This window comes from Furipterus horrens, unplaced genomic scaffold, assembly GCF_987537825.1.
Source record: "Furipterus horrens unplaced genomic scaffold, mFurHor1.1.pri manual_scaffold_5, whole genome shotgun sequence".
Taxonomy (NCBI): Eukaryota; Metazoa; Chordata; class Mammalia; order Chiroptera; family Furipteridae; genus Furipterus; species Furipterus horrens.
This window is the reverse complement of record NW_028327175.1, coordinates 90,650,880-90,661,882: the sequence shown is the minus strand read 5'-3', so window position 1 is coordinate 90,661,882 and position 11,003 is coordinate 90,650,880. Positions and strand designations below refer to the sequence as shown.

Sequence of the window (11,003 nt, the reverse complement as noted above, 5' to 3'; positions counted from 1 at the left end):
TAAAAATAACAATCCCATTTGCAATTGCTTCAAAAAAGAATAAAATACCTAGGAAGAAACCTAACCAAGGAAGTAAAAGACATGTACTCAGAAAATAAGACACTGAAAAAAAATTGAAGAACATGCAAATAAGTGGAAGCACATACCATGTTCATGGATAGGAAGAATTAACATCATTAAAATATCCACATTATCCAAAGCAATCTATAGATTCAATGCAATTCCTATCAAGATTCCAGTGACACATTTCACAGAACTAGAAAAAATATTTCAAAAATTTATATGGAGCCACAAAAGGCCCCACATAGCAACAACAATCCTGAGAAAGAAGAACAAAGTTGGAAGAATCACTCTACCTAATATCAAACTACACAATAAGGACCTAGTAATCAAAACAACAGGGTACTGGCATAAATACAGACACATAGGTCAATGGAACAGAGTAGAGAGCCCAGAAATAAACCCACACTTTGACAGTCAATTAATATTTGACAGAGGAAGCAAGCACAAACAATAGGCTAAAGATAGTTTATTCAATAAATGGTGCTGGGAAAATTGGACAGATACATGCAGAAAAATGAAACTAAGTCACCTTCTTACACCACACACAAGAATAAATTCAGAATGAATTAAAGACTTAAGTGTAGACCTGAAACCATAAAAATTCTAGAAAAAAAACATAGACTGCAAAATCTTGGACTTAGATCATAGCTATATTTTATCAGATATATCTCCCCAAAAGGGAAACAAAAGGAAGATAAACAAAAGGGACTTAATCAAACTAAGGAGTTTTTGTACAGCAAAAGAAAACACCAACAAAATAGACAACCCACAGAATAGGGGAATATATTCTCCAATACACTGAATAAAGGGTTGATATCCAAAATTTATAAAGAACTTACAAAACTCAACACCAAAAAAACAAACAACTCAATTAAAAAATGAGCAAAGGACCTGAATAGACACTTCTCCAAAGAGGACATACAGGTGGCCAATAGGCATATGAAAAGATGCTCAAGGTCACTACTCATCAGATAAGTGCAAATTAAAACCACAATGAGCTATCATCTCACACCTGTCAGAATGGCTATCATCAATAAATCAATAAACAAGTGCTGGTGAGGACATGGAGAAAAGGGAACCCTTGTGCACTGTTGGTGGGAATGCAAACTGATGCAACCACTGTGGGAAGCAGTGTGGAGATACCTCAAAAAATTAAAAACAATCTGCCTTTTGACCCAGTGATCCCACTTCTGGCAATATATCTGAAGGAGCCCAAAACACTAATTTGAAAGAACATAAGCACCTCTATGGTCGCTGCAGTGTTATTTAGAATTGGCAAGATAGGGAAGCAGCCCAAGTGCCCACCAGTAGATCAGTGTATAAAACATGATGAAGCATTTACGCAATGGAATACTACTCAGCCATAAAAAAGAAGAAACATTTTACCCTTTGCAACAGTATGGATATATCTAGAAAACATTATGCTAAGTGAAATAAACCAGTCAAAGGAAGACAAATACCATATGATATGATTTCACTCACATGTGGAATATAATAAACAAATTGAACTAACAAGCAAAATAGAGACAGACCCATAGATAAAGAGCAGGCTGACAGCTAAGGGGGGGTTGGTAGTTGGTGGAGGGATTGAGCAAAAAGAAAAAAGGACTCATGGACATGGACAACAGTGTGGTGATTGTGGAGGGGAGGGGAATATAAGGGGATTTCATGGTAATGGAAAAAAATACAATTAAAAAACACACCAGCCAAGTGACTTAACCAATTTTTCAAGGAGCATCATGACAATAATGTTTCTGTATTTTCCAAGGAGGTCATATCAACTTAAGAACTGAAATTAGCCTCAGTTAAGGAAATAAAAAGAACTGAAATTAAATTTCAGGAGACAATCTCCTATCCTTTTTAAGATAACTACAGTGAAACTCTATAAAGACAAAATTCTAAATATTTTTAGGAAAAAAATATTTTTTAAACTCTGTGTCAGTATCAAGCATCTGCTATGTACACATGGTAAGCAAAACAGAGCTTTGAATCTAGTGAGAGAGGAAAGCATTAATCTAATCACAGGGAATTATAACTCCAATTGGTTAAATGTCACCAGAGAAATGTGCTCATTACCATAGAAGCCCATACTAGAGCTTTACTTTAAGCAGAGAGACCAGGAACAGGTTTAATTAAAAAGTGATCTTTGAAGACTGAATAAGCACTAAGTAAGCAAAGAGGCAAAGAGCATTCTAGTGAGAGGGGCAAGCCCCTCCATAGATATAGAGAAGGGTGGGATGAGAATCAGAGACCTACACTGGCTGCAACCCCAGAATCCAGGGAAAAGAGGTGGAGAGTGAGGAGGGGCAGGCTGTGCAGGGTCGTGAGTTTCCTTCTAAAACGCTGGTCTAAACTTGAAGGGTTTTAGGAGAGGCTTGGTAAGTTCAGTTTTTCATCAAAAAATAAAATAAAATTACTTTGGCTTCAGACCAGATAAAAATGGGGGTGGGGGGGAGGCGGAGTCAGGACCCAGGCAAGGGAAAATGGTAGCTGGGGCTGAGTAGGAGTAGGAATGAGGATGAGATACAGAAAGGGAATGTATGTTCATGGCAGTTTATCCTCATCATTTATTGAGAATCAGCACCATGAAATCTGACTGAATCCTTCTATTTTTTAAAACTTTGTGTCAGGGAAAATTTTTAACATATAGAAAAAGTAGACAGAATAATATGTACTTAACACCCAGCTTCAACTATATCCAAGTCTGGGCTAATCTTGTTTAATCTGTATCTGCATTCATATCCCCACTCCCACATATATTTTATAAAGTTATAAACATTTCAAACCTTGAGAAATGTTGTGAGAATAGTATTATAACACCAATTTGTCATTCACCTAGATTCACTAATTGTTAACATTGTAACCTGCTCTGTATGTATGTGTATGTATATATATACACATGTACTTGTATTCACATACTCATGTATCATCTACCTCCTAAGAACAAAGGCATTTTCCTCTGCTTTTTACAACCACCATACAATTATTGCATTCAGGAAATTTAGCATTATCTAATATACAGTCCATATTCAAAATTTCCTCTTTCCCCTACAATGTCCTTTAGAGCTGTTTTTTCCCCCTGATCTAGAATCCAAACAAGGAACATGCATTGCATTTCATTGTCCTCTCTCATTAGTCTCCACCAATATTAAAGAGCTCCTTGGCCTTTTTTTTCTTTTATGACACTGATGCCTTTGAAGAGTCCAGGCTAGTTAGTTTGCAGAATGTCCTTTAATGAGTGCATGTGATTGTTTCCTCATGATTACATTCGGGTGAAACATTTTGGCAGTACACTCACATAGGTGATGTGTTCTTTTCAATGTGTCATATCAGAAGTCATATGGTGTCAGTTGTGCCGTTATTAATGATTCTTTCACTTTTTCAACCAGTTGAATTCATATCCTGTAGACATAATCCATTACTAAAAGAAACCAGAGAAGGACTGCAAATATAATTTCTATTTCCCCATGAGCCAGCTTAATGCCAAGAAACATTAACACAGGTCATTTATATAGACAAAGCTTTATCAGTTTTATTCATGAATGGTGGATATAGATCATAAATAGACACAGACAGGAAAGGAATATCCTGCAGTGTTTAGAGAAAATTGGCAGACTTGGGAATTTGAATCCTGAGAAAAGTAAAGCATAGAGGTGAAGCACAAGGCCTCAGGAGCCAGACTGTCCAGGGTGTTATCATGGCCCTGCTGCCCACCGCCTGTGTGACTTTGGACAAGTTATTTGCTCTTACCATATCTGTTTCTGCATCTGTGATATGGGGAATCACAGAGCTCATCTTACACTCTCAGTTTGAGTATTGAGTTGCTACACATGCAACGCCTGGCACACAACAAGCTCTCGATGGCATGATGATGATGATGTTTCTAGTGAAAGACCACTATGCTCCATGTGTTGGTTGAAGGGAGACCTTAGATCTTTATAAAAAATATTGTCTAAAATTCAGACTCTGTTAGAAATATGAAATGTCAACATGTTTGCATAAAATCATTAATATCATTGTCATCTAATGAGAATTACTTCAGGCAGAAGAGTTTGATTTTAACCATCAGATGACACATGTTGACATTTCCCAAATAATAAACCATAACCTCAACAATAAATGTGTCCAGTGCCATTTCCCATTGAGAATTTTATTACCTTCTCTTCATTAGTGATAAATATATAATCTGTGTCTGTTGTATAAATGAATATACGGGGTGGGGCAAAAGTAGGATTACAGTTGTTCATATGGAAAATAGTACAATAACTAATAAGTAATAATACAAAAGTAAACTCTCTGTTTTCTGTTTTCACAACTGTAAACCTACTTTTGCCCAGTCTGTATAATATTGACACTCCCACAGAAAGATCTAAATCACAAATAGAAAAAGTCCTGCTCAGAGATCTAATCAAGAATCTCGTTATCATACTTACCTGGCAGAGGAGATACGGTGATCATGAATGTGGTTTTCCTAGGGCGAGGTTTACCCACTGCACTCCAGATGTGCTGACCCCTGCGACTTCCCCAACTGTGGGGAACCCAACTGCATAATTTGTGGCAATGGGGGACTGCATTCACAGTCTCCCCTGGCAACATTTTTCTTAAAAGAAGAAGGAAAGGATCTAGTCATCTTAGGTTCACTGCTTAAATTTTACAATTGCAACTTGTTTTTAAAATTTCAAAGATATTTTTATGATTAGGAAACTCAGCCACAGTATTTTCACCCACTGCCTTACGTATGAGTATTTGTGTGTGTGTGTGGTGGTCATCATGTTGGCCCTAGGAGTTCTCCCTGATTTTATCCCACTACCCTTTTATGAAACCAGAACTTTCTTTTCCCTATAGGACTTTCACTGTTATTCATTCATGGCTTTACTCCATTTTTAATATACCTTTTTTTTTGCCTTGAGTGAAATGATTATGTTATCAAACAGAACACATAGTAATCCTTAATTTTGTACTTCTTTTATGATTTGAGTTTTTCCTAAAATGTGTGACCATAGTGAAAATCATTTTTTTTGCAAGTAATACAAAAAAAATTTTAATTTCTAAAAATTAACAGCAACTTGAATTGCTATTATTTTGTTTGAGAAGAGATGATCAAATGACCTAATCAAAACTTTAGGTAAAAGAAAATAAAATTTAAATAAGTAATTTGTTTACATGGGTACCATATTACAATTAGCTCAGAATACAAGGCAGAGAAGAAACATCTAGATTAAGTAGAACTAGTGGAGCAGTGAGAAGCAACGTGTGGGGAGGGGCAGCAAAGAGACAGAGGGAGAGAGAAAGTCCAATACTGCTGCCCTGGATACCTAAATCTTACCCTGCCCAAGGCTCAAGGTCACTGCTCTACACTCAGCCTTTCTGCCACTCTTGGGCCTGCTTTCCTAAACAGACCACTCTGGGCTTTCTCTTGCCCAAATCCAGACTTCAGTTATTACATATCCAACTTAGTCTACTTACCCGTACCCCAAATATACACAATGTTTTCTTCTTTTCTTCTTTGTCTTTTATTTCTCAACTGATTTCCTTTCATTTTTTAAAGTTAAATAACTTCTATCACAGACATAAATTTTACAGTCACAAAACCAGATATACAAATATAAAACTCCCTTTCTCTCTTCAGAATTGACTTTGCTCACAAACCCCCATTTCCATAGATGAAAGAATATCTAAGGTTGCTAATTTAAGGAGAATTCAGTCATTTCTAGAATTTTTTTTTTTTTTTTTTTTTTTTAGTTTCTTTGGGTAAATACAAAGGCAATATGATACTCATACTTTTTCATGTTTTCACCTGTTCTATACATCAAATTCTCTAAATGTGAGAGTAGGAGGTAATCACAAGGGCAGAACAGCACATGCTGCAGAGAAAGGAGGGCTCAATCTTTACGAGAAGATAGTGAAATAGTTGTGTGACACTTAGTCACAGGACAGATGAGTTTCCTGAAAATGTTATAGTAGCACAGTGAATATAAAGAAGCACAGAGAGAACAGACAGAAGCATAAACTCAGCCACAAGGGACCAGAGAAAGCTTCTGAGAAAAAGTGATTATTAAGTTTTATCTTCAAGGGTAAGTAGAAGTTAGTCTGTTTAAGAAAATGGAGACAGTAGTCTCAGGAGGCATTTGCAATAGCATAGAATCATGAGAAAACGTGACATGCTTGAAAAAATGCAGGCAGGTTTGTATGGCTAGAGCACAGGAATGCTCAGAAAAGTGGGCAGGAGATGAGTCTAGAGGTCAACAGGCTGTGCGTCAAGCCAAGGAACTGGGATTGTATTCTCTAGGCCAGGAGTCAGCAAACTATACGTGAAGTCCAAACTGTCCTGCTGCTGGATTTTGTGAACAAAATTTTCTTTGACACAGCCATATTCATTTGTTTAGATATTACCTATGGCTGCTTTCACATACAACATTGAAGTTAAGTAGTTTAGACAGAGACTGTCTGGCTGCCAAAGCCTAAAATATTTACTAGCCAGTCCTTTACATAAAGTATTCGCTGCACCTGCTCTAGCCCACTAAGCGATATACATACCCTCTTTAAAAGAAGTGCCACATCGATATTTTCAGTATGTTGCTATTTAGATTTGTACAAACCTAAAACTAGGTATAAACATTTTATGATTATAGCTCTTTGGAAACTATAAAAATTTGCACATTAAATTTAACCTAACAAAAATAATAACATTCAATTAATGGTATTAATTCAATGTGAGAGATCTTTCATTTGTTTGTAAACGGATTTCTATTCCTAATATCAGACTGACTATTTCAGTACAGGTTCTTTCAAATTCATCAATTTATATTATTTGGGCCATGATATTACTTATTTGAACTAAGGTAAAACTTTTGTTAATATAACAAAAGACAGTGACTTCACTGAACTTTATATGCTTCAAATGCCTCAGTTAGGGGCCTTTTTTGTGTAAGTTATTGCTAGTTACACATAGTAATGCCCATGTGTACAATAAAAACACAAATGGATGTGTAGGCACCAAAATCAATAGTCAGCATTCAGTTCTAAGGCAACCATTCAGGGATCCACAATTGCTCATATTTTTAAATGTCATCTAACTAAAATTACAGTGATCTGAAAAATATCACGGAGAACTGCATATCCTGGATGACACAGAATAGCTATTAAAGCGATCTCATAAATATTTATTGTGGCAAGAAGGTTACTAAAAACAGTTGATCCAAACTAGGTGAACCCAAGAAGTGGCAATGGATTTGAGGGAAGAGGAAAAATATTAGAATATTCAGTATACTATCTGGACAAAACTCTAACATCAAATGCTTGTAGGATGGAAGAAATGTGAGGGCAGGCTTGTAAATGACTCTCAGATTTCTGGCCTGGGTATGTAGCACCACTGAGGTGATTAACACAGAAGAGGTAAAAGTCTGACATGGAAGGACAGTGAGTTCCCTTGGGCATTTTGAAATTATGGTGCCCTTGAGACACAGTCTTTATCCTGAATGAAGTTAAGTATCTCAGACTGCACCATCCTGAGTAAGGACTGCCTCAGATTCAAGGATTTGGGAGCTGGAAATAAATGGTTGTTGAAGTTTTTATGTAGATGAGATGGTCCACATAGAGAAGTAGAAGGTGAGAGAAAAGGAAATCACTGAAACATGCTTGATAAAGAACTGGCCATTAGAGGCAACTGTATAAATAACTATACATATGCATCCACAAATGCACTCAATTAAGGATGATCTATACTAATGGAGGTAAATTGTAAAATGCATAATAAGAAATATGAATACAAAAATCACTTATATATACAGAGAAGAGTTTACAGAAGATTTATATATGCTTGCTAAAACTTGCTTTGTTCTCCCAGAAAGCATATTAACTTGAATAAAAGGTCAAAATGATATGAAATATGGTGGCTACTGCTAGTTGCCTACTCAATATTCATTCCTCTTTCTTCTTTATTAACAGACCTTAATTTTTCTCAGGGTAGTAATGTGTCCAGCAGAAAACCGCATTTCCCATACTCCCTTGCACCTATAATGGCCACATGACACAGTTCAAGCTAATGAAATATAGGTGAAAGTCAGAACTTCTGGAAAGTCTCTTTAAAAGACTGAGTTGAACCCTGGCTGGTGTGACTCAGTTGGTTGGAGCATCATCCTTCAAATCAATGGGTCACAGGTTCGATTCCTGGTCAGGGCACACATCTGGGTTATGGGTTCAGCCCTGGTTGGGGCATGTGCAAGAGGCAACCAACCGATGTCTCTCTCTCTCTCTCTCTCTCCCTCTCTTCCCCTCTCTCTAAAAATCGGTGGGCACGTCCTCACATGAGGGTAAAAAATAAATAAAGATCAAGCTTGATTGGATCTTTTGTTCTCACCCTTCTTCCTGCCTGGAAACATATTAGAGGTGGATCAATCATACTGTGACTATGAGGCCCCAAGAACATGGTAAGGATTAGCGAGTGAAAATATAGGAGGGTCCTGGGGGCTTCATGGAATCCCAGTAACCGCCCTAGACCTACTTTCATATGTAATAAGAATAATAAAACCTCTAAATTTTTAATTTACTGTTTTGGGGGTTTCTGTTACTTGAGACCTAATGAAATTTTTATCAAACTGGACGGCCAATTTGAAAAACATATTAGGTAAAATCTCCCCTTAGATAGCCTTCGAAGTTAATAAAATGTCCAGGAAAAATTAAGAGTTCTTCCCACCTCAATACAACAGGAAGCTTCTCAACCCTGTGACTACAGTCACCTGCTTCAGCCCTTGATTGAACAAACTGAGGGAAAAGTGGAGATGGACAGCCAGAAAATTATCTGGCCATGTTAAATGGTTCCCTATAAGACTGTGCCCACCAGATCTCCAAATTCTAGCATCCTCCACCATGTTTTCCTTTTTGCTTTGCATTTCCTCCTCCATTCTTAACCTAATAGAAGAAAAGAGAACAATAAATATGAGCACTATTAATTACTGACCTCCAGTGGCTTCTCATTGTCCATCCAATCAAGTATATGTAGGATAATTTAGTGAACTATTAATCTGCACTTTTTATTTGCCAGTGTCTTCCTTCCCTCTCCCAAGTAAGTAGCCAGGTTAATTGCTGCCTTACTTTAGGGACCTTTGTGGTAAAAGCTTAATGCCAAGTTCCCTACTCTCCTGAAATAGCTTATGCTGGAGGAGGGAGGCAGAAGCTGATGTAGTAAAGGAGAGAACAAGGTGCCCTATACCGGGAAGGCATGGTGTTTTCTATACCTTATCCACTGATGGGACCTAGGTGTATGACAGTGTGGTGAACCTAAGGCGGCTATACTGAGCAATAGGGCTCCCAGGTGAAGAAACATTCATACAGTCCAAAAAGAACACAGAAGCAGAGCCATTGCCATTGATGGCTCCGTGAAAGTCCCTGAGATTCTGAGACCGATAGAGAGAACTCCCAAATGACAGACTGAATTGACTTTCAGAAGATGTAATAAAGGCTCAGAGGGATATTTTGCACATTCCAGTTTGTGATTCAAGAGTTATTCCCATTACCAATACTAATTCCTTCTGCTGGAGTCTGAGCCTCAACAGTACAGTGTCTTCACCCTGCTGCTCAGACACTGACTTTTCTTCTCCAGCATGAGTTCTGTGCTCCACTCACTAAACTTTCCTGCCTCTCCTTTTGCTTGCATTTTCTGCCCTTTGGGAAAATGCATTCATTTATTCAATAAGTGAGTGCCCACTTTTTTCTGCCCTCAAAGATTTTTTTCCTTCACAGCCCCTTTCTGTTCCTGAAATTATAGGTTATTATTTCCTCCTTTACATCTTTAAATTACTGCTGTGCACTTCTCTTGGGATATATATCCTATACTATTTTGTGCTACAACCTTCTATCTGCTCCTTTACAATATACACCTTCAAAAATTTAATTGATCATCTACTAGACACTCTGAGAACAGTTAATATATATATATTCACTTACCAGCAAATATTTTGAAAGGTCCCACCATGTCCTGGCCCCTGGGACACTAAAATAAACAGAGCATGGGCCTATCCTAGAGGTCTTTGAGGTCTGTGTTTTAATATAGTCAAGGCTCACAGGTTTGAACATAATAAAGTCTCTATATTTGTTGATGTTAATCCTTAGCATTTTAAAGCTGCATTCAACTGCTTATAGGAAATCTAAGCAAAATGGAGAAGATAATGTTCTTGGGAGCAAGCTTCCTGATACCGCAGAACATTCCACCTAGATTTGGGGGCAGGGGACACATTATACTCACTAAAAATATAAAATAGCAAGAAAAAATAAAATTGTACTTTAATCATTTCCACTTTGAAAATACACAAGATCCCTTTTATTTTCAAGGCAAATGTGCAAATAAAAATATTATCCCTTATTTGAAATCCATGAAAAATGCTGAGATAAAGGAACTGTTTTCCAAAAATGATTTCTTTTCTCAGAATTTACTTCCTTAGCCTTTCGTTCCTTTCTGCTGTCACTGCTGCTTTGGAATTTGTTGTTGTATGTAATAAGACTCCATCACAAATGTTTGTGGATAAATCAAGAAAGAGTCACTGGAGATCTTGGCACAGACCACAGCAGGGCTCAATTTCTAATCTCCCTTCCCACACGCATCCCGTGTTCAGGCTCTCTCTTCTTTTCAATTTCCATTCTCCTTACTCCACTAGCCATTGGGGACACACTTTCTGCTTTCAGCCTCTCAGGTATGTCACAAATCTTATATCTTAGTGAGCTAGTAAAGGAAGGAGCATTGGCTTGGAATCAAAAGCCTAAACTTATTTGGTCATTTATTCATTTAACTAATATTTTCAAGCATTTTCTATGTGTCAGGCATTAGTCTATGTCTTGGAAAACAGTGATGAACAGGATAGTAAAGTCTCTGCCTTCAAAAAGCTTACATTCTAATGGAGAAAAATAATAAACAAGGACACAGATAATCAAGAAGATTACAGACA

At 37.2% G+C, this 11,003-nt stretch overlaps 1 non-coding gene across 1 annotated transcript; it reads left to right on the top strand.

The window, feature by feature from the left end:
* The first annotated feature begins 4,488 nt into the window (after positions 1-4,488).
* On the top strand, positions 4,489-4,650 carry LOC150008935 (U1 spliceosomal RNA). Its single transcript, XR_016511563.1, has one exon. It is a non-coding gene; the product is annotated as a U1 spliceosomal RNA (small nuclear RNA).
* The last annotated feature ends 6,353 nt before the right edge of the window (positions 4,651-11,003 follow it).